Genomic DNA, 22,816 nt, shown 5'->3' on the forward strand with positions numbered 1-22,816 from the left:
TTGATCTAGTAGATTGAAATTTTGTTATCAAGTAGTTTAAGTTTTGCTTTATGATCTCTTTTTGTATTCAAGTCCGTGAGCTATCTATAATAAAGATTAGTGTTGAGTCAAGGGATTTGCTATGTTGCTATGATCTTGAGAAAGTAGAAAGAATAAAAGAGTTCATATTGATCTTATGGATAGTGATAACTTCACATATAGAAAGTATGAGGCATAAAAATTGTTGAGAGTTGATGAACGTAGTTTTGGTCATCGTTGCAATTAATAGGAAGTGATAAGGAAAGAGGGGTTCACATATAAATATATTATCTTGGACACCTTTTATAATTTGGAGCACTCATTAGGTACAACATGCTAAAAGAGTTCACGTTGGACAAGGAAGACAACGTAATGGTTTATGTTTTCTCATATCTCAGTTAAAGTATATTGTCATTGACCTTCCAAACATGTTGAGCTTGCCTTTCCCCCTCATGCTAGCCAAATTCCTTGCACCAAGTAGAGATACTACTTGTGCTTCCAAATATCGTTAAACCCAGTTTTGCCATGAGAGTCCACCATACCTACCTATGGATTGAGTAAGATCCTTCAAGTAAGTTGTCATCGATGCAAGCAATAAAAATTGCTCTCTAAATATGTATGACTTATTAGTGCAGAGAAAATAAGCTTTGTACGATCTTGTTGTGGAAGCAATAAAAGCGACAGACTGCATAATAAAGGTCCACATACAAGGGGCAATATACAGTGACGTTATTTTGCATTAAGATTTTGTGCATCCAACCCTAAACGCGCATGACAACCTCTGCTTCCCTCTGCGAAGGGCCTATCTTTTACTTTATGTTTTTACTTTATGCTTGAGTCAAGGTGATCTTCACCTTTCCCTTTTTCATTTTATCCTTTGGCAAGCTCCTCGTGTTTGAAAGATCATGATATATATATCCAATTGGATGTTAGTTAGCATGGTCTATTATTGTTGACATCACCTAAAGGTGAATACATTGGGAGGCAACACAATAAGCCCCTATCTTTCTCAGTGTCCGGCTGAAACTCCATAACCACAAGTATTGCATGAGTGTTAGCAATTATAGAAGACTACAAGATAGTCGACTATGTGAACTTGCTGAAAAGCTCTATTGTTGACTCTTTTTGATGTTACGATAAATTCCAATTGCTTCAATGACTGAGATTATAGTTTATTAGTTCCCAATGAAGTTTTTGAACCATACTTGACACTGTGAATTGATTGTTACTTGAGCATAAGAAATCATATGATAAAATCTATATATGTTGCTGTTATAAGATTGATCATGATGCCCTCATGTCCGTATTTTATTTTTATCGACACCTCTATCTCTAAGCACGTGGACATATTTTTCGATTTCGGCTTCCGCTTGAGGACAAACGAGGTCTAAGCTTGGGGGAGTTGATACGTCCATTTTGCATCATGCTTTTATACCATTATTTATTGCATTACGGGATGTTATTACACATTATATCTCAATACTTATGGCTATTCTCTCTTATTTTACAAGGTTTACCATGAAGAGGGGGAATGCCGGCAGCTGGAATTTTGGCTGGAAAAGGAGCAAACGTTGGAAACCTATTCTGCACAGCTCCAAAAGTCTTGAAACTCCACGAAACAACCTTTTGGAATTAATAAAAATTTCTGAGAGAAAGAAATACACCAGGGGGCCCACACCCTGTCCAGGAGATAGGGGGGCGCACCCCCCTATAGGGCGCGCCCCTATCTCCTGGGTCCCCTGGTGGGCCTCCGGTGTCCATCTTCTGCTATATCATCGCTTTTACCCTGGAAAAAATCGTGGGCAAGCTTATGGGACGAAACTCCGCCGCCATGAGGCGGAACCTTGGCGAAACCAATATAGGGCTCTAGCAGAGCTGTTCTACCGGGGACACTTCCCTCCGGGAGGGGGAAATCATTACCAACATCATCATCAACGATCCTCTCATCGGGAGGGGGTCAGTCTCCATCAACATCTTCACCAGCACCATCTCCTCTCAAAACCCTAGTTCATCTCTTGTATCCAATCTTGTATCAAAACCACAAATTGGTACCCATGGGTTGCTAGTAGTGTTGATTACTCCTTGTAGTTGATGCTAATTGGTTTACTTGGTGAAAGATCATATGTTCAGATCCTTTATGCATATTATTACTCCTCTGATTATGAACATGAATGTAACGCCCCGGATCCGATGCGCCAGGTGTCTGCCAGTTATTCGCCATCATTGCCATGTCATTTGCTTGCGTGTTGCATTTTATCATGTCATCATGTGCATCTCATTTTGCATACATGTTCGTCTCATGCATCCGAGCATTTTCCCCGTTGTCCGTTTTGCAATCCGACACTCCTATGCCCTTCGGCGTTCCCCTTTTGTCTCCTGTTGTGAGCGGGTGTTAAACATTCTCGGAATGGTCCGTGATTTGCCAAGCGGCCTTGGTACACCACCGGTAGACCGCCTGTCAAGTGTCGTGCCATTTGGAGTCCGTTTGATACTCCAACGGTTAACTGGGGAACCGTAAAGGCCTCTTTATGTTGCAGCCCAACACCCCTCCAAAGTGGCCCATTAACCCATCCTAACCCCCTCCATCCTCTCAGCCGTTTGATCACGATCGCTGGACGAAAACCGCTCCTCATTTGGACTCTCCTAGCTCCCTCTACCTATATAAACGTCCCTCCCCTTCCATTTTCGCGGATGGAACCCTAGCCATCTTCCTCCTCCCGCAGCCGGACATGTCCATCCCGTCGCCGGACATGTCCACCGCCGCCTCCACATCACCCGGACCAATCAGGTCGCGCCACCTCACCCCAGCGGCCGCTCCCGGCCAACAGGAGCGTGCCACATCGCCTCGCTGGCTCCCCCGCAGCTACCGGGCCCGCAGGCCCAGATCTGGCCCGCCCGGGCCCAGATCCCCGCCGCCGCGCCCGCGAGCTCCCGCGCTTGCCGGAGCCCGCCTCCGCTGCCGCACCTTGGCCCCGCTGCCGCGTTCGCCCTCGCGCCACGCCCCGCGGCCATCGCCTCCGCTGCCCCGGCGTTCGCCGCCTCCCGCCGCCTAGCCGACCTCCGCCGCCTTCGCCATGGGTCACCGCCATCGACGCCTCCCCGCGCCGACCCTCGGACCTCGCCGGCCGGTGTCGCCGCCTCGGCGTCCGCGCCCGTGCGTGCGCGCCCCACGCCCAAGGACTCCGACCTCCGCGCCGGTCGCTGCCCCTCGCCGTCCTCCTCCCGTCGTTCCCGGCCCCCGCGAGCTCCTTCAGCCGCCTCCTTTTTCTTCCCCGACGCAACCCCATCCATCCTCGAAAACCGTGCCCGATCCAGATCTGAACCAGGTTGACCCCGAAATTCTTCGAAGTCCCAAGATTCTTGTATTTTTATTCCCACTTTGACATGCCATATCTCCTAGCATACTGCTCCATTTTGCGTGCATGATATATCGATTTGTTCATCATGAGATTCTCTACAATTTGTTCCATTGTGCCATGCTTGTTTGAGTTCATCTTGATGCTCTAATCATCGTTGCAAGAGTGCTAAATGATGTTAACTGCTGTCTGTTAACATAACTTGATGTTTTGTCATTTTTGTTGCATTTTGTGTGTACATCCTGGGAGCATGAGCTCTACATGTGTTTTGTACTACATCATGCCACATTTACAGTGGTGCAATACATGTATTTTTTTGAGTCTTGTAGTGAGTGCATCGAGCTCGTGAAGTAGGGTACTTGCTGTTACTGTTTTACTAGGCTGAAACTGCTATATCCTGATGTTGTGTAAACCTGCTTCTACAAGTCATTCTATGCATAATCTAGAGATGTTCACTAAGTATGTCTTGTTATTCATGTCATGCTCTATCCATCCATGCCCCTGGTTGAATTTATATCCTGCTGTAGCTTGTTGTAATCTTGCTCTCAAGTTGCTAAATAATGTTGCTGTCAGCCTCTTAACATTGAGTTCAGATTTGCCATGAGCTTTGCTAGTGATCCATGCACCCTATGAACTTGCTATTGCCATGCTTAGCTTCGTAAACATGCCATCTTACTGTTTGTCACCTTTTCATGCCATGTATTGCTCTGTGGTGGGTGGTACAAGCTCACCAACGTTCCTACTTATCGTTGTTCCTGCCATGTCTGAATCTGTCATATCATTTGCCATGTTTGCATGGATTCTACCATCTTTTCTGTTGATCTTTGTAATTAGTTCAGTAAGGGAGTTTTGTTCTTTGTCTTTATTACTAGCATGACATGCCTTTGTTTGCCATGTTAAGTTCCTTTAGCATGTTGTTTGATAGCTCTAAACATTGCAACCTGATGTTATTTCTGCTAATTCTGAAACTGTTATTATTTGCAATCTTGCCATGTCCTTTTGAGCATGTTCTAGTGATTTATGGAGATAGCTCATTGTTCATGTTTTGTCATGATTTACTTGTAGATCATGTCCATGCCTTTTGTTCTTATGTTGAAGTGCTGTAGCATATTGTTTTGATGCTTGCTAGATGCCTAGTTGTTGTTTTGGACAGCTTGTCCTTTAAACTTGTATAAAGTGTATGTGTTGAATCGTTGCTCCGTTTTGAGTGTGCTCTATATGAAACTTATTTAGAATTGCATGTAGTTTCATCTTATCATGTTGCATCCTTGTTTTGAGGTGTTCTGCTTGATGTTTGAATGCCTTTTGCATCAATGCCATGTTTAACTTGTTTTGCTCATATCTTCTAGGCCGTAGCTTCGAACTAAATGAACTTTACATGTAACTTGACTAGAATTTCGTGTAGATCCTCTTGGTGCTCTTTAACTTGCTGTTTAACAACTTCAACTTAAAGTTTATTCAGTTATGGACCAATTTCTAAATTTGCATATGAGGACTTATCGGAATTGTTATATGTTGTTTCCGGCCTCATTTACACTTGCCTTGATGTGTTGCTCTTGTTTGCATCATCTCTTGCCATGAGTAGCTTCATGTAGCCTTGTCTTGCATCATACTTGGTTGAGCATCATGTCATGTCTATGTGTGGTGTGTTTACCATGTTGTGTGCTTCTTCTCGATAGTTCTCGTTTCGTTGCGATCGTGAGGATTCGTTCGTCTACGCTTGATTCGTCTTCGTGGCTTCATCTTCTTCATGGACTCATTCTTCTTCCTAGCGGGATTTCAGGCAAGATGACCGCTACCTTGGATCTCACTACTATCATTGCTATGCTAGTTGCTTCGTTCTATCGCTTTGCTGCGCTTCCTATCACTTGTTCTTCAAGCCTCCCAATTTGCCATGTCAGCCTCTGACCTTTTTCACCCTTCCTAGCAAACCGTTGTTTGGCTATGTTACCGTTTTGCTCAGCCCCTCTTACAGCGTTGTTAGTTGCAGGTGAAGTTGAAGATTGCTCCATGGTGGACATGATTATGTTGGGATATCACAATATCTCTTATTTAATTAATGCATCTATATACTTGGTAAAGGGTGGAAGGCTCGGCCTTATGCCTGGTGTTTTGTTCCACTCTTTCCGCCCTAGTTTCCGTCATACCGGTGTTATGTTCCCAGATTTTGCGTTCCTTACACGGTTGGGTGATTTATGGGACCCCCTTGACAGTTCGCTTTGAATAAAACTCCTCCAACAAGGCCCAACCTTGGTTTTACCATTTGCCTCACCACCACCTATACCCTTCCCTTGGGTCGGCCAACCCGAGGGTCATCTTTATTTTAGCCCCCCCGGGCCAGTGCTTCTCTAAGTGCTGGTCCAAACTGAGCAGCCTGTAGGGACACCTCGGGGAAACTCGAGGGCTGGTTTTACTCGTAGCTTGACTTATCTGGTGTTTCCCTGAGAACGAGATATGTGCAGCTCCTATCGGGATTGTCGGCACATCGGGCGGCTTTGCTGGTCTTGTTTTACCATTGTTGAAATGTCTTGTAGACCGGGATTCCGAGACTGATCGGGTCTTCCTGGGAGAAGGAATATCCTTCGTTGACCGCGAGAGCTTGTGATGGGCTAAGTTGGGACACCCCTATAGGGTATAAACTTTCTAAAGCCGTGCCCGCGGTTATGTGGCAGATGAGAATTTGTTAATGTCCTGTTGTAGATAACTTGACACCAGATTCGAATTAAAACGCATCAACCGCGTGTGTAGCCGTGATGGTCTCTTCTCGGCAGAGTCCGGGAAGTGAACATGGTTTTGGGTTATGTTTGACGTAAGTAGGGGTTCAGGATCACCTCTTGATCATTGCTAGCTTCACGACTGTTGCGTTTGCTCTCTTCTCGCTCTTATTTGCGTATGTTAGCCACCATATATGCTTAGTCGCTGCTGCAACCTCACCACTTTACCCCTTCCTTTCCCATTAAGCTTTGCTAGTCTTGATACCCATGGTAATGGGATTGCTGAGTCCTCGTGGCTCACAGATTACTACAACAACAGTTGCAGGTACAGGTTATGCGATGATCTTGATGCGAGAGCGATGCTTGTTTGTTTTGGAGTTTTGTCTTCTGCTTATTCTTCGATCAGGGGATAGGTTCCAAGTCGGCAGCCTGGGCTAGCAGGGTGGATATCATTTGAGTTTCTGTTTGTGTTTCGTGCGTAGTCGGATGTTGCTCTTATGTATTGTGATGTTGTATTCGTGTGGCATTGTATGTCTTTTGTATGTATCCCTATCTATTATGTAATGTTGATGTAATGATATCCACCTTGCAAAAGCGTCTCCAATATGCGCTTCTATCCTTGGTGGGACCTTCGAGTTCCTTTAGGATAGGGTCGCATATTGGGTGTGACAATGAATATGCTTTGTGAGTAGTTACGTTTGTTCCTGAGGACATGGGTGAAGTCTTGCTATTAGTAGTCATGTGAATTTGGTATTCGTTCGATATTTTGATGAGATGTATGTTGTCTTTTCCTCTAGTGGTGTTATGTGAACGTCGACTACATGACACTTCACCATTATTTGGGCCTAGAGGAAGGCATGGGGAAGTAATAAGTAGATGATGGGTTGCTAGAGTGACAGAAGCTTAAACCCTAGTTTATGCATTGCTTCGTTAGGGGCTGATATGGATCCATATGTTTAATGTTGTGGTCAGGTTTACCTTAATACTTATTTGTAGTTGCGGACGCTTGCAATAGGGGTTAATCATAAGTGGGATGCTTGTCCAAGTAAGGGCAGTACCCAAGTACCGGTCCACCCACATATCAAATTATCAAAGTACCGAACGTGAATCATATGAACATGATGAAAACTAGCTTGACGATAATTCGCATGTGTCCTCGAGAGCTCCTTTCTCATTATTAGAAATTGTCCATGCTTATCCTTTGCTACATAAAGGATTGGGCCACCTTGCCGCACTTTATTTACTTGTTACTCATTACTATTTATCTTATCATAAAACTATCTATCACCTACAATTTCAGTGCTTGCAAAGAAAACCTTACTGAAAACCGCTTATCATTTCCATCTGCTCCTAGTTGGGTTTGACACTCTTACTTATCGAAAGGACTACGATTGATCCCCTAAACTTGTGGGTCATCATGAACTTGTCCACTGCCACCAGCAGGTGTGTCATGCTGCCTCGAGCGGTCTTGAAGGGTCCCACCATGTCGAGTCTCCAGACCGCGAAAGGCTAGGCAATCGGAATGGTGCGGAGTGCTGACGTCGGCTGGTGGCTGTGCTTGCTGAAGCGCTGGCATCCCTCACACTTGAGAACGAGTGACTCGGCATCTTGGAGGGCCTTGGGCCAGTAAAAACCATGGCGGAACGCCTTGGCCACCAAGGATCGCGACGCGGCGTGGTGCCCGCATTCGCCCAGGTGTACGTCGAGGAGGATGTCGACGCCCTGTTCCTTCTCGATGCAGCGTTGGAACACGCCGGTGGAGCTGCGCTTGACGAGCTCGTTGTCGATAATGCTGTAGGCGGACGCTCGGCTTCGGTATCATCAATGGGGAGAACCCCGTTCTCCAGGAATTCTGATATTGGGAGGGCCCAAGACGGAGCCGTCACCGCGGCGAAGACGACCACCAGGCGGGTTCCAAGTCGGCAGCCCTCAAGCCGGATTGAGCAGCCCCCGGGTCGGGGTTGGCGACGGCCGGGTCCAGGGTGATGGTGGCCGGGTCGAGCTAAGCAGCCCCCGGGCCGGGTTCAGAAGTCCCCGGGCTGGGTTAAGCAGCCCCTGGGCCGGGTTGAGATGCTGCCGGGTCGTCTGGGACGTGAATGGACTCGTAGTTCGGCGACGGCTTGACGGACGGCTTGCGCAGGTGCTCGAGGGAGACGCCGGACGGGATGGGCTGCCGGGACAAGGCGATCTTGGCGAGTGTGTCAGCCACTTCGTTCTTCGCATGCGGGACATGGAGGAACTCGCAGCCCTCGAAGGACCCGGACAGCTTCTGGACGAGGAAGCGGTAGCTTGCCATGTTGTAGTTGCGGGCATCCCACTCGCCGGAGCACTACTACACCACTAGGTCCGAGTCGCCATAGCATAGGATGCATCAGATGCCGAGTTCCTTGGCAAGCCGGAGGCCATGCACAAGGGCTTCGTACTCGGCGACGTTGTTGGAGGCGGCGAAGTGGATTTGGAGTGCGTAGCGGAGTCGGTCGCCCTTCAGGGATGACAACACGATGCCGCCCCCTAGGCCGAGTCGCATCTTGGACCCGTCGAAGTGCATGCGCCAATGTGTCGAGTCGGGTGGCGGCGGTAGGTACTGGGTCTCGGTCCAGTCGACGAGGAAGTCGGCCAGAGCCTAAGACTTGATTGTGGTGCGGGGCTCGTAGAGGATGGTCTGGCCGGCCAGCTGGAGCGCCCACTTGGCGATCCTGCCAGAGGCATCCCGGCACCCGATGATTTCTCCTATAGGGGCCGTGCTGACCACGGTGATGACGTGCTCTTGGAAGTACTGCTTCAGCTTCTTGGTGGTAAAGTACACGCCGTAACACATCTTATGGTAGTGCGGGTAGTTCTGCTTGGAGTTGGAGAGCACTTCGCTCAGGTAGTAGACCGGACGCTGGACGGCTTGGATCTTGCCCTTCTCTGGTCGCTCGACCACCAGCACCATGCTGACCGCACGTGAGGTCGCGGCTATGTAGAGCAATAGCGGCTCCTTGTCGGTCGACGCGGCCAGGACTGGTGCGGTGGAGAGCATATGCTTGAGGTCTTGGAAGGCCTCGTCTGCCTGGTCGTTCCACTTGAACGACTTAGTCTTCTTCATCAGTTGGTATAGGAGTAGCGCCCTCTCGCCCAGCCGGCTTAGAAACCGGCTGACCGAGGCCAAGCAGCCGGTGAACTTCTAGACATCGCGCAGCCGAGCCGGCTTGCACATGCGCTCGATGGCCTTGATCTTCTCCGGGTTCGCCTCAATGCTGTGTTCCGAGACGAGGAAGCCGAGTAGCTTTCCGGCCGGGACGCCGAAAATGCATTTTTCCAGGTTAAGCTTCACCTTGTATTCGCGGAGGTTGGCGACTGTTTCCTTCAAGTCGTCGAGGAGCGTGAGGTGCTGCTTGGTCTTCACCATGATGTCGTCCACGTAAACATGGATATTGCGGCCGAGTTGTGGCAGCAGGCATTTCTGCATGCTTCGTTGGAAGGTGGCGCCGGCGTTCTTCAAGCCGAACGACATGGTGATGTAGCAATATGCCCCAAAGTGCGTGATGAAGGATGTCTTCAGGGCGTTGGCCGGGTCTAGTTTGATCTGGTGGTAGCCGGAGTAAGCGTCCACGAAGGACAGGAGCTCGCACCCGACGGTTGAGTCGATGACTTGGTCGATCCGCGGGAGAGCGAACGGGTCCTTGGAATAGGCCTTGTTGAGGCCGGTGTAGTCGATACACATGCACCGGGTCTTGTTCTTCTTCAAGCCTGGTGACCTCTTCACCAATGGTTCTTCTCTTCTCTTCAGAAAAACGTCGCAGGGGCTGACGGACAGGCTTGGCGTCCTTGCGGATGTGAATTTTGTGCTCAGCATACTTCCTCGGGATACCCGGCATGTCCTTGGGGGTCCATGCGAAGATATCCCAATTCTCATGGAGGAAGTCGACGAGCTCGCCTTCCTATTTGCTGTGGAGGCGGGTGCCTACGATAACGTACTTGCTACAGCTGGGATCCTCCGGGTTCAGCTTCACTCTCTTGGTCTCCTTGGAGGGCTTGAAGGCGGACTCGTCGGCCGGGTCCTTGGTTGGGATCGATGCGGCCGAGGCCTCGCCTGCCATGGCGACGATCCGGTCAAGCTGGCGCCGCTCCTCGGCAATGACCAGTGACTCGGCCAGCTTGACGCCATCTCAGGTGCACTCCAGGGACTTGTGGTAGCCGCCGGTAAGGGTGATGAGGCCCTTGGGACCCGGCATCTTTATCTTCAGATATGTGTAATGGGGGACCGCCATGAACTTGGCGAGCGCGGGTCGGCCCAGCAGTGCATGGTACGCGTTGGACAGGTCCACCACCACGAACCATTTTGGTTCGCGCCGGAAGTGGTTGCTGTCACTGAACAGGATGTCGAGCCGGACCCGGCCAATGGGGGAGCAGGAGAGGCCGGGTATGATGCCGTGGAACATCGTCCGGGTTGGTTCCAGGTCCTCGACCTTGAAGCCGAGTTTGGCCATTGTGTTGCGGTAGAGGATGTTGAGGCTGCTGCCGCCGTTGATGAGGACTCGGGAGAACTTGCACGTGTGCCATGCGATGATGGTGGGGTTGAGGACGAGGGCGTAACCACCCGGATTCGGCATGACTGCCGGGTGATCCTCCCGGGTCTAGGTGACCGGACAGTCCGACCAGTGCATGAACTCTGGTTTGGCCGGGACGACGGTGTGCACCTCCTGCCGAAGGAGGCGCTCACTACGCTTGTCGTTGCCGAGGCTGGTGAAGATGACGTAGGCCGTGTTCTGGTCCGGGTAGGTGCCATCGCACATCGCGCCGCCAGCTGGCGGTGGTAGTGGAGGCGGAGGCGGTTGCGGCGCACCTGGAGCCAGAGCTGGAGGAAGCGTGTGCGTGGATGGTCTTGCATCGCTGTGGTGCTTGCAGGGGGCGTCGAGTATCTCTTCGAAGCTCATGGTGGGTTGACATGCCATCTTGCCGGTCTGCCGGCGCTTGGCCGCCGGGTCCGCCGCGGACTCGGCGGCCGCGACGTGCCGGTTGTCATAGCACTGCGCCGACTGGTCGGCCTTGCGCTTGTTGTTCTGGTGATGCTGCTGTCGACTGCTTTTGCCGGCCGGCTTTGGAGGAGGAATCGACTTTGCCTTGCCGGCTTCATCCAGGGCCACCTGGATCTTCATGGCGGAGTCGGCGTTGGCGTATTTGTCCGCCGTCACCATGAGCGTGGCCATGGTGGCCGGCTCGGAGCGTAAGAGCTTGTGCTTGAGGAGAGTGCCGTCTCGGCACCCGTTGACGAAGTATTGGATTGCTTGGACTTCATGTACGCCCTCGCAGCTGTTCCGGAGCTCGGTCCAGCATGCGAAGTACTCGCGACCGGTCTCCGCGGGGCCTTGCACGCACATGGTGAGCTAGCCTGGGCGACCGGGTCACTTGTAGGTCCCAGTGAAGTTGCGAACGAAGGCTTGCTCAAAATCGACCCACATGTGGACGCTGCCCATCAGCAGACTGTTCAACCTGGTGCGGGCCGACCCCTTGAGCATGAGTGGTGTGTAGCACACGGCGAGCCGGCGATTGGCCCCGGTGATGCCAATGGCGGTGGTGTAGTCGGTGAGCCAGTCTTCTGGCTTCATGGTCCCGTTGTACTTGGGGGTGTCGCGGGGGAGCATGAACCCTTTGGGAAAGGGCTCTTCCCGGATGCGTGGGACGAAGCACGTAGGCCCGATAGCGCCGCTTTCCTCCACCTCCAGGGAGTGAACGAGCTGGTCGAGGCGGTGGCGAGCGTTGGCGTCGTCGATGGCGCGCGGCCCGAGTCGACGGGCGACCTGGCCCCGGGGGGCTGGGTCGGTTGGAGCCGGACGCCGGCCATGCTGGCCGGGTCTGTGCTGGATCTCCGGGATGGGCTCGTCGCCCAAACCGCCGGCGGGCGTGGCGGCTGGGTCGTGCCGAGTCCGGGCTCGGCCGGAGTGTGCCTCGCCAGGTGGCGAGGAAGCTGTGTGCTGAAGTTCGCCAGGTCCGCCGATGCGGGCGGAGCCAGATCCCGCCGGCTTGGCGAGCTGGTCGAGGCGGTCCTGCTGGGTGTTGGCCGCGTTGAGGAGGTCGCGCATCCACCCATTGCGCCCCCTCAGTTCCTCGCCTGTGAGCTGGTCCAGGTCGACTGCGGCTGCCTGGGCAGCGCGCATGTTCTTCGCTGGTGTCTCGTAGACGGTCGGGACAGCGCCGAGGGCCCGACCGATCACTCCTCCCCAGGCACGCACGTCGGTGACCCGGCTCGGCTCGGCCGCGGCGGGCGTGAATCTGTAGGCGGTGTTGCGCTCCAGCTGAGCGGAATCCAAACGGTGTTGGGTGGCGGCAAGCGTCTCGGACAGGTCCAGCATCTGCTGGCGCCTTTCCTCGAGCTGGGCTCGGGCCTTAGCGACGTTGGTGGCATCAATGTTGGTGCCGATGGGGATGTGGAGGCTCTGCATCACGGTGTGCAACGGATCAGACGGCTCGGTCCATTCCGCTGCGGCTCTGGCTTCGGCAGCCTTCCTCGTCTTGCTCGATGAGGAGGAGGCGCCGTCGCCGGTGACGAAAACCTCCACGTGGACGTCCATGGCCCCAGCAGAAATGCCACCGCCGAGGGAGAGGGGGGAGTCAGAGTAGTTGAGTACCTCGCAGGGGTACTCGTCGGCCGTGGGCGCATCAGAGATGCGCAGCACGGCGAATGAGGCGGTGAGTGTGTCGACGATGTCGTTCGTCAGCATGACGGACTCGTCTGAGTAGGAGAAGGGCCCCGTCGGAAGCATGCTCCCGGCCAGCTCCTCGAGCTGCCCCACGGTGGGCGCCAACTGTCGTGGTGGGCGCACAACAGATGCCATGGGATGGCTAAAGAGATGAGGAGGCTCGAGGGCACTGGTGGGCTCTAGAGGTGGGGTTGGTATGAGCGAGCGCGGAACGCAAGATATACCCAGGTTCGGGGCTTTCCGGAGAGATAACACCCATAGTCCTGCCGAGTGTAGTTTGATGTCCGATAGTACAAGGTTGCTCCTTGAGTGTAACGCCCCAAAATGTTAACCTTGTTTTATTAATTAAAATTTTGCCAGGAAACTTAAACTTTTATTTTCTGGATTTCCTTTTGATTTCAGAACCATTCTTTTCTTTATTATTATGGAGTTTTTACCCCAAGTGAAAACTTTTCAATCATTATTGGACTTGTTTACCATCTCAACAAAAACATTTATATTATCAGTAGATTTATTTTCATAATTATTTCTCTCTGAGCTTATTCCTTAAAATGATTTTTCATTGGTTTTGGAGCTCTATTTGAACTACAACCAATTGATAAATTTATTTAAAAATCCCACCAAAAATTGGAGATGTCATGTGATGTTTTTAAATCACTTTTATGCAAAAATATCTTCTGTCCATTGGAGATTTTGAGCTCTACACCAAGTTTTCAAATCTGGTCCAGTGGGCATTTTTGCACTACAACCTTTTTAAATATTTCTTTAAAACTTCTACCCAAATTATGGGATGTTAATAGGAGTATATTATTCCACTTTATGCAAAAACCCAGCTATATTCTTTGAAAAACTTGAGTAAATCAACCTCATTTTCATTCTGGTCCAACTTGATGATTTGTACTGCAACCATATTTTTGCTTGCTCTTTTCTTCTTGATTCCTTCTCTTGCTTGTAGACCACCCTGCAAAACCCTTAAGTCCAGGAGAGTGAACCCATTGGAGTATGTTTGGTCCATGCAATGATGCCATTTACCTTCTGTCCAGAACTGAAGATTTGCAAAGCTTGCACTAACAAGTTTCTATTTTTGCCAAACTAACATTGCCACCCTCTCTATCACCTAAAGAGACCCTGGTATGGAGAGTTTGGCCACCCCAAGAGATGCCCAGATGCCCATGGCATTTTGTCGAGCACCTTGTGTGCACGGCCAGTTTTGGCATGGTTTTTAGTTTACATTGTAGACTTGATCCCCTGAACCAGAAGCCATGTCCACTAACCTCCTAGCTACCTATAACCTAGGTCTGTTGATTTGCATTGGAATTCAAGCAAGTTTGGTCGCTCTGGCATTTTGTCGAACGATTGCCGTGCGTGCTCTGGGCGCGGCCAGAGTGCACGTTTTGCACGTGCGTGCACCCGAGCCGCCGTGTTCGCTCGCCCCGCGCCCCTGGCCTTTGCACGCCTGCATAGCCACCCCCGGCCTCAGCCACTCACCAGAACGCGCCAGTTCGTCCCTGGGGCCGCACAGCGCCGCCGGCAGGTCGGCAACGGCGGCTAGCGGCCGGCCACAGTGGGCTTCTGCCCCGGACGGCGCCGCCCGAGCCACCCCAGCGTGCCAGCTGCCCTCTGGGACAACACGATCCTATCCGCAGCCGTCCGCTAGCTCGCGTCGCTGCAACATCACCCTGCAGCACAGAATGGCGGTTTGCCGTCGTTCTTATCGCTGGCCGCCTCGGGACCGACGTCAACCGCCTATATAAGGGCCCCCGAGCTCAACCGAGTCCTCAAGCAACCTCAAGCTATCCCCCTAGAGCCCCCACAACCAGCAGAAGGCGACAGGAGGCCGTCTTCCTCGTCTCAAGCCGGTTCGGCCGCCGCCACTCTCCGGTCCATTCGGTCGCAACCCGAGCCCCTTCCATCCACCTAGCACCACCATTCTCTTCCCCTCGACCTTGCGGAGCCGCCCAGACCCTCGGCCTCGACGGGAAGCCACCGTAGATCAAACCCCCAAATCCACCCGTAGCTGCCCTCCGCCGCGGAGCTCGCCGCCGGTGACTCCTTCCATCCCCGCAACCCTAGCGACCAACGGGAGGACCGCCCCGGACTGCCAGATCCATCCCTGTCCTCGGGAGCCCGCGAGGAGCCGCCTATCGCCGGCGACGACCGCCGGAGCCCCGCCCCTGTTCGGCCAGAGGAGGAAGGAGGCGGGGGACGACCGGTCAAACCTGACCAGCGGGTCCCTGGACCCACTGTCAGTGATCCCGAGCCGGCCCACGTGTTTTAAGTGAAAGCGCAAACGACCCGAGTACGTCTCCCCTGCTTCGAAAGCGTATTCTCATCGAAACGTTTTCTTTTCTGGTTTTTATTAAAAACACAATATTGACTAAACTTTGACTGGCTGCATCTTTTTAAATAAAACTCCAAACGACTTGATTCTTTTTCTGTTGTTTCCCAAATATTGTCTAGTTTATTTTCATATTTATTTGGAAAGAATTTCAGACAACTTTTTTTGCACTGTTTTGAAACTATGTGTTAATTTGAATAATTTCAAAAATAGGTTTTTGAAGAAGAAGTCATCTTTCAAAAGGCACACCCCCACTTGCATACTCTTGAAGGCAAGCATTATGAACCCTGGCATAATATTGTTGTGTGTTGATACGATCGCAACACCACCTTGACCCGAAGTTTCCGTTATTTCATGTGATAATATGATCATACTCATATGTGCATATTGATGATTCTGTGCTGTTGGCATCGATATATTGTGATAGTAGACACCCTCATATACCTTTCATGCGTACCGGGAGGAAGTCGGGAGAGCCTATGTCTTGGGTAGACACGAGCTTGTCTCCGGTCTTCGTTGAGACGGTTGTGTCCGGTACGGCAAAGTGAGGCATGACGAGTGGTGACTTTGTCCGTTGATTGAAACATATTTGTTATGCTAACCATGCAGGAAATACTTAAACCTCCTGAGTCGACCATAGATCGAGTCTTGTTCCTGTAACCCCCATGCTTGTTTCGTACTACCACTTGTTCCTGCCACAGGTAGGGTATGGTTCAGTAAGTTGTCAACCCCTTTCCTAGCACACACCGTACAGAGAAGCCATGGTGGAAGATACCGGAGGCCTCCGGTAGGCATGCCACCTGGTCCGGGGCATGGGTGTTTTTGGTTGTAGCCGAAGGGGTAGCTCCCCCTAGTTTGCGCACGGAATAAATTTTGTGATCCCATGCTAATCGGCCTCCCCACTTAGAGTTTTGCTTAAGCAGGTGTCATGGGTGATTCCAGACACCGATAAGTCAGGCTGGTGTGTGTGGTTAGGTGTGTTTTCAATTAAAAGACCGTAGGCGGAATTAGTACGGATGGACTAACGGAATCCGTTACTTGTGGGTAAAGAGTACACTCTCTGCAGAGATTAAATCTATTCGAATAGCCGTGTCCGTGGTTAAGGACTACAGTCTGGGATGGGTCAAGTGTCGGTCTTAGTGTCGGTCTTCGGAGGAGGAACTACTAAACCAGAACATGGATCATGACCTGTGACTTATGATGATTGTGATTATTATTGTTATGGACTAACACTTTACATTATTGGATTTATTGAATATCCCTGGGAAGGTCCTACCTCCTGGATATTCACTGTGATTATTTTTCTTACAAGCCCTTTATGTGGTGTCGCTCAGACGCCCGACTGTGGCATGCTTGTTATTTACCTTATAAGCCCTTTATGTTGTGTCTCTCAGACGCCCGACTATGGCATGCTTATTATTTACTTTATAAGCCCTTTATGTGGTGTCGCTCAGACGACCGACTGAGGCATGCTCGTTATTTACTATCCTTTCGAGACGTCGCTTCAGACATCCGATCGGTGCATTTTATTACTACTCTGTTATTACATATTCATGTTGCATATAAATAACCTACTTGCATGCATCAGAGATTTTATTTTATGATTGACGTTGTGATCATAGAATATTTCAGAGCGTGATTACTGTTTGTTATATTATACATGTGTTCATAATGTTTGCGAGTACATTCAAAGTACTCACTGGCTTGTCCCTGGCTATTGTCTTGGCCAGATTTCTTGCATGGAGAGGAGCGTTGCGATGACAGCCACGGAACCTAAGCAACGGTGATAGCAGCCTCGTGAAGATAGGAGTTAACCTGGTCAGCTGTTCCTGTGGATAATGGAGTTCCATAGACGCTGATGATCCACAAACCTCTTCCGCCATCAACCACTAGAAACCATTTGTTGTACTCATAAGCCAGAATGGTCTTGTACTGCATATTTTGTATTTTGCTTGGAGTTTCTGTATCAAGTTGGTGCCTCATCAGCAATCCTGGGGCTGGTGAGCACAAGGGCCATTTTTTGGAAATTAATATCCCGAAAATCTGGTCCTGACAAACTTGGTATCGGAGCCAGGCTGACCATTGGCTAATCCTATCCCAGCCAGGTCAACAAACCTAGGTTAACCAACCCACCATACCTTAACCTAACCCCGGCCAAGCTTCTCGTGCAAGATAGCCACACAGTGACCCCGACACTTTTGGCAGTCGGTGCCCAACCTATCAGCCTAGCCTGTCGATCACGCGCTAGTGACCGACACCTAAATTGTCCCATTCGCAAGCGTGCGAAGGAAGACTCCGTCCCCTTTTTCTATAAAAAGGGCACACTAGCCTCAACACAGCACATCACAAACTCTTTCCCAAACCAAGCTATAGCCAGGACCCATTGTTCACAATGAGACCACAGCGACCAACCTTGGAGGTTTTGTGACCGTGCTAGCAAACCTCACCCGCCGTGCCTTTGCATTAGAAGAGCCCCCAGAATATGTTGTGTACCAAGGACCCATGAGCGGTGAAAACCGTCAATTCTGGGCCACCGTGCACATCTATGGTAGGGGTCTATCTCCAGAACGCCCCTACAGGTTCACCGAAAGGACAACTTCCTTTGAGCCACAAGCCATCCAACTAGCTGCTCGAGACGCTATAGTTCAACTCCGGCATTTGTCACCCAGAGTTAACTGTCGCTTGTTTTACTACTACCCCAGCCGTGACGGGTATAGTAGGCCACCCCAGGTCGCCAACGGAGATCACAAGACGGATCCTGCATTGTTGCATCTGGTGCGCTATGTAAGTGCACTAGAGGATCTATTCGATCAAATCACCCTTGATCTGATCGCAGCTCGTGGAGAGCTGATACAACGAGCCCCGACAAGAGGAGAAGATGAGCCCAACACCGACAACCCAGTTGTGCTGTTCGGACAACCGATCGAGTCCTTGTGGTCTGCCCCAGTCATCGACCAAAATACCTTGATGACCCCAGAAGTGCTTCGTCGCCTTTTGGGAACACGCTCCAGCGGGATTGTGGCCAACAATCCCCGAGATGGTCATCATCACTACCCCGACCCTGCAGTCCCTCAACCCCCTCCAGCTAATTCCGACTGTGAGAACTGTGGAGAAGCCTCGAACTCCGCAAGGCAAGCCCGCTTAGACATTAACAAGGTAGACTGAGTCACTCGAGTAGTACCGAGTCTTAGTATGGCTACACCCTGTAACCGTGTGATCTTGTATCGCCGTGATTAAATGTTATTTGCTTGTGCACCCCTATAGTAGCCACGCATAAGTATGTTGGTGTGCGATTGCACTTTTTTTAACCCGGGCATAGCTGCCAACCCCGACGACACAAAGGTTATGCTGTGAGTAAACCTTTTGGGTTTCAATTAACAGGAAAGATATTTTTGAAAACAACTCTTAACAAATCTCGAGAATGAGATTTTTCTTAAGGGGGGTAGTGTTGTAACGCCCCAAAATTTTAACCTTGTTTTATTAATTAAAATTTTGCCAGGAAACTTAAACTTTTATTTTCTGGATTTCCTTTTGATTTCAGAACCATTCTTTTCTTTATTATTATGGAGTTTTTACCCCAAGTGAAAACTTTTCAATCATTATTGGACTAGTTTACCATCTCAAGAAAAACATTTCTATTATCAGTGGATTTATTTGCATAATTATTTCTCTCTGAGCTTATTCCTTAAAATGATTTTTCATTGGTTTTGGAGCTCTATTTGAACTACAACCAATTGATAAATTTATTTAAAAATCCCACCAAAAATTGGAGATGTCATGTGATGTTTTTAAATCACTTTTATGCAAAAATATCTTCTGTCCATCGGAGATTTTGAGCTCTACACCAAGTTTTCAAATCTGGTCCAGTGGGCATTTTTGCACTACAACCTTTTTAAATATTTCTTTAAAACTTCTACACAAATTATGGGATGTTAATAGGAGTATATTATTCAACTTTATGCAAAAACCCAGCTATGTTCTTTGAAAAACTTGAGTAAATCAACCTCATTTTCATTCTGGTCCAACTTGATGATTTGTACTGCAACCATATTTTTGCTTGCTCTTTTCTTCTTGATTCCTAATCTTGCTTGTAGACCACCCTGCAAAACCCTTAAGTCCAGGAGAGTGAACCCATTGGAGTATGTTTGGTCCATGCAATGATGCCATTTACCTTCTGTCCAGAATTGAAGATTTGCAAAGCTTGCACTAACAAGTTTCTGTTTCTGCCAAACTAACATTGCCACCCTCTCTATCACCTAAAGAGACCCTGGTATGGAGAGTTTGGCCACCCCAAGAGATGCCTAGATGCCCATGGCATTTTGTCGAGCACCTTGTGTGCATGGCCAGTTTTGGCATGGTTTTTAGTTTACATTGTAGACTTGATCCCCTGACCCAGAAGCCATGTCCACTAACCTCCTAGCTACCTATAACCTAGGTCTGTTGATTTGCATTGGCATTCAAGCAAGTTTGGTTGCTCTGGCATTTTGTCGAACGATTGCCGTGCGTGCTCTGGGCGCAGCCAGAGTGCGCATTTTGCACGTGCGTGCACCCGAGCCGCCGTGTTCGCTCGCCCCGCGCCCCTGGCCTTTGCATGCCTGCAGAGCCACCCCTGGCCTCAACCACTCACCAAAACGCGCCAGTTCGTCCCTGGGGCCACACAGCGCCGCCGTCAGGTCGGCAACGGCGGCTAGCGGCCGGCCACAGTGGGCTTCTGCCCCGGACGGTGCCGCCCGAGCCACCCCAGCGCGCCAGCTGCCCTCTGGGACAGCACGATCCTATCCGCAAGCCGTCCGCTAGCTCGCGTCGCCGCCACATTGCCCTGCAGCACAGAATGGCGGTTCGCCGTCGTTCTTATCGCCGGCCGCCTCGAGACTGACCACAACCGACTATATAAGGGACCTCGAGCTCAACCGAGTCCTCAAGCAACCTCAAGCTATCCCCCTAGAGCCCCCACAGCCAGCAGAAGGCGACATGAGGCTGTCTTCCTCGTCTCCGGCCGGTTCGGCCGCCACCACTCTCTAGTCCATTCGGTCGCAACCCAAGCCCCTTTCGTCCACCTAGAACCACCATTCTCTTCCCCTCGACCTTGCGGAGCCGCCCAGACCCTCGGCCTCGACGGGGAGCCACCATAGATCAAACCACCAAATTCACCCGTAGCTGCCCTCCGACGCGGAGCTCGCCACCGGCGACTCCCTCCGTCCCCGCCACCCTAGCGACCACCGGGAGGACCGCCCCGGACTGGCGGATCCATCCCTGCCCTCGGGAGCCCGCGAGGAGCCGCCTATCGCCGGCGACGACCGTCGGAGCCCCGCCCCTGTTCGGCCAGAGGAGGAAGGAGGTGGGGGACGACCGGTCAAACCTGACCAGTGGGCCCCTGGAACCACTGTCAGTGACCCCGAGCCGGCCCACGTGTTTTAAGTGAAAGCGCAAACGACCGAGTACGTCTCCCCTGCTTCGAAAGCGTATTCTCATCGAAACATTTTCTTTTCTGGTTTTTATTAAAAACAGAATATTGACTAAACTTTGACTGGCTGTATCTTTTTAAATAAAACTCCAAACGACTTGATTCTTTTTCTGTTGTTTCCCAAATATTGTCTAGTTATTTTCATATTTATTTGAAAAAAAAATCAGACAATTTTTTTGCACTGTTTTGAAACTATGTGTTAATTTGAATAATTTCAAAAATAAGTTTTTGAAGAAGTCAACTTCCAAAAGGCACACCCCCACTGCATACTCTTGAAGGCAAGCATTCTGAACCCTGGCATAATATTGTTATGTGTTGATACGATCGCAACACCACCTTGACCCGAAGTTTTCGTTATTTCATGTGATAATATGATCATACTCATATGTGCATATTGATGATTCTGTGCTGTTGGCATCGATATATTGTGATAGTAGACACCCTCGTATACCTTTCATGCCTACCGGGAGGAAGTCCGGAGAGCCTCTGTCTTTGGTAGACACGAGCTTGTCTCCGGTCTTCGTTGAGACGGTTGTGTCTAGTACGGCAAAGTGAGGCATGACGAGTGGTGACTTTGTCTGTTGATTGAAACATATTTGTTATGCTAACCATGCAGGAAATACTTAAACCTCCTAAGTCGACCATAGATCGAGTCTTGTTCCGGTAATCCCGATACTTGTTTCGTACTACCACTTGTTCCTGCCACGGGTAGGGTACGGTTCAGTAAGTTGTCAACCCCTTTCCTAGCACACACCGTACAGAGAGGCCATGGTGGAAGATACCGGAGGCCTTCGGTAGGCATGCCACCTGGTCCAGGGGCATGGGTGTTTTCGGTTGTAGCCGAAGGGGTAGCTCCCCCTAGTTTGCGCGCGGTATAATTTTGTGATCCCATGCTAATCGGCCTCCCCACTTAGAGTTTTGCTTAAGCAGGTGTCATGGGTGATTTCAGACACCGATAAGTCAGGCTGGTGTGTGCGGTTAGGTGTGTTTTCAATTAAAAGACCGTAGGCGGAATTAGTCCGGATGGACTAACGGAATCCGTTACTCGTCGGTAAAGAGTACACCCTCTGCAGAGATTAAATCTATTCGAATAGCCGTGTCCATGGTTAAGGACTACAGTCTGGGATGGGTCAAGTGTCGGTCTTAGTGTCGGTCTTCGGAGGAGGAACTACTAAACCAGAACATGGATCATGACCTGTGACTTATGATGATTGTGATTATTATTGTTATGGACTAACACTTTACATTATTGGATTTACTGAGTATCCCTGGGAAGGTCCTACCTCCTGGATATTCACTGTGATTATTTTTCTTACAAGCCCTTTATGTGGTGTCGCTCAGACGCCCGACTGTGGCATGCTTGTTATTTACCTTATAAGCCCTTTATGTGGTGTCGCCTCAGACGCCCGACTGTGGCATGCTTGTTATTTACTTTATAAGCCCTTTATGTGGTGTCGCTCAGACGCCCGACTGAGGCATGCTCGTTATTTACTATCCTTTCGAGACGTCGCTTCAGACATCCGATCGGTGCATTTTGTTACTACTCTGTTATTACATATTCATGTTGCATATAAATAACCTACTTGCGTGCATCAGAGATTTTATTTTATGATTGACGTTGTGATCATAGAATATTTCAGAGCGTGATTACCATTTGTTATATTATACCCGTGTTCATAATGTTTGCGAGTACATTCAAAGTACTCACTGGCTTGTCCCTGGCTATTGTCTTGGCCAGATTTCTTGCATGGAGAGGAGCGTTGCGATGACAGCCATGGAACCTAAGCAACGGTGATAGAAGCCTCGCGAAGATAGGAGTTAACCTGGTCAGCTGTTCCTGTGGATAATGGAGTTCCATAGACGCTGATGATCCACAAACCGCTTCCGCCATCAACCACTAGAAACCATTTGTTGTACTCATAGGCCAGAATGGTCTTGTACTGCATATTTTGTATTTTGCTTGGAGTTTCTGTATCAAGTTGGTGCCTCATCAGCTAACAGTAATCCTGGGGCTGGTGAGCACAAGGGCCATTTTCTGGAAATTAATACCCCGAAAATCCGGTCCTGACAAACTTGGTATTGGAGCCAGGCTGACCATTGGCTAATCCTATCCCAGCCATGTCAATAAACCTAGGTTAACCAACCCACCAGACCTTAACCTAACCCCGGCCAAGCTTCTCATGCAAGATAGCCACATAGTGACCTCGACACTTTTGGCAGTCGGTGCCCAACCTATCAGCCTA

This window comes from Triticum dicoccoides, chromosome 3B, assembly GCF_002162155.2.
Source record: "Triticum dicoccoides isolate Atlit2015 ecotype Zavitan chromosome 3B, WEW_v2.0, whole genome shotgun sequence".
Taxonomy (NCBI): domain Eukaryota; kingdom Viridiplantae; phylum Streptophyta; class Magnoliopsida; order Poales; family Poaceae; genus Triticum; species Triticum dicoccoides.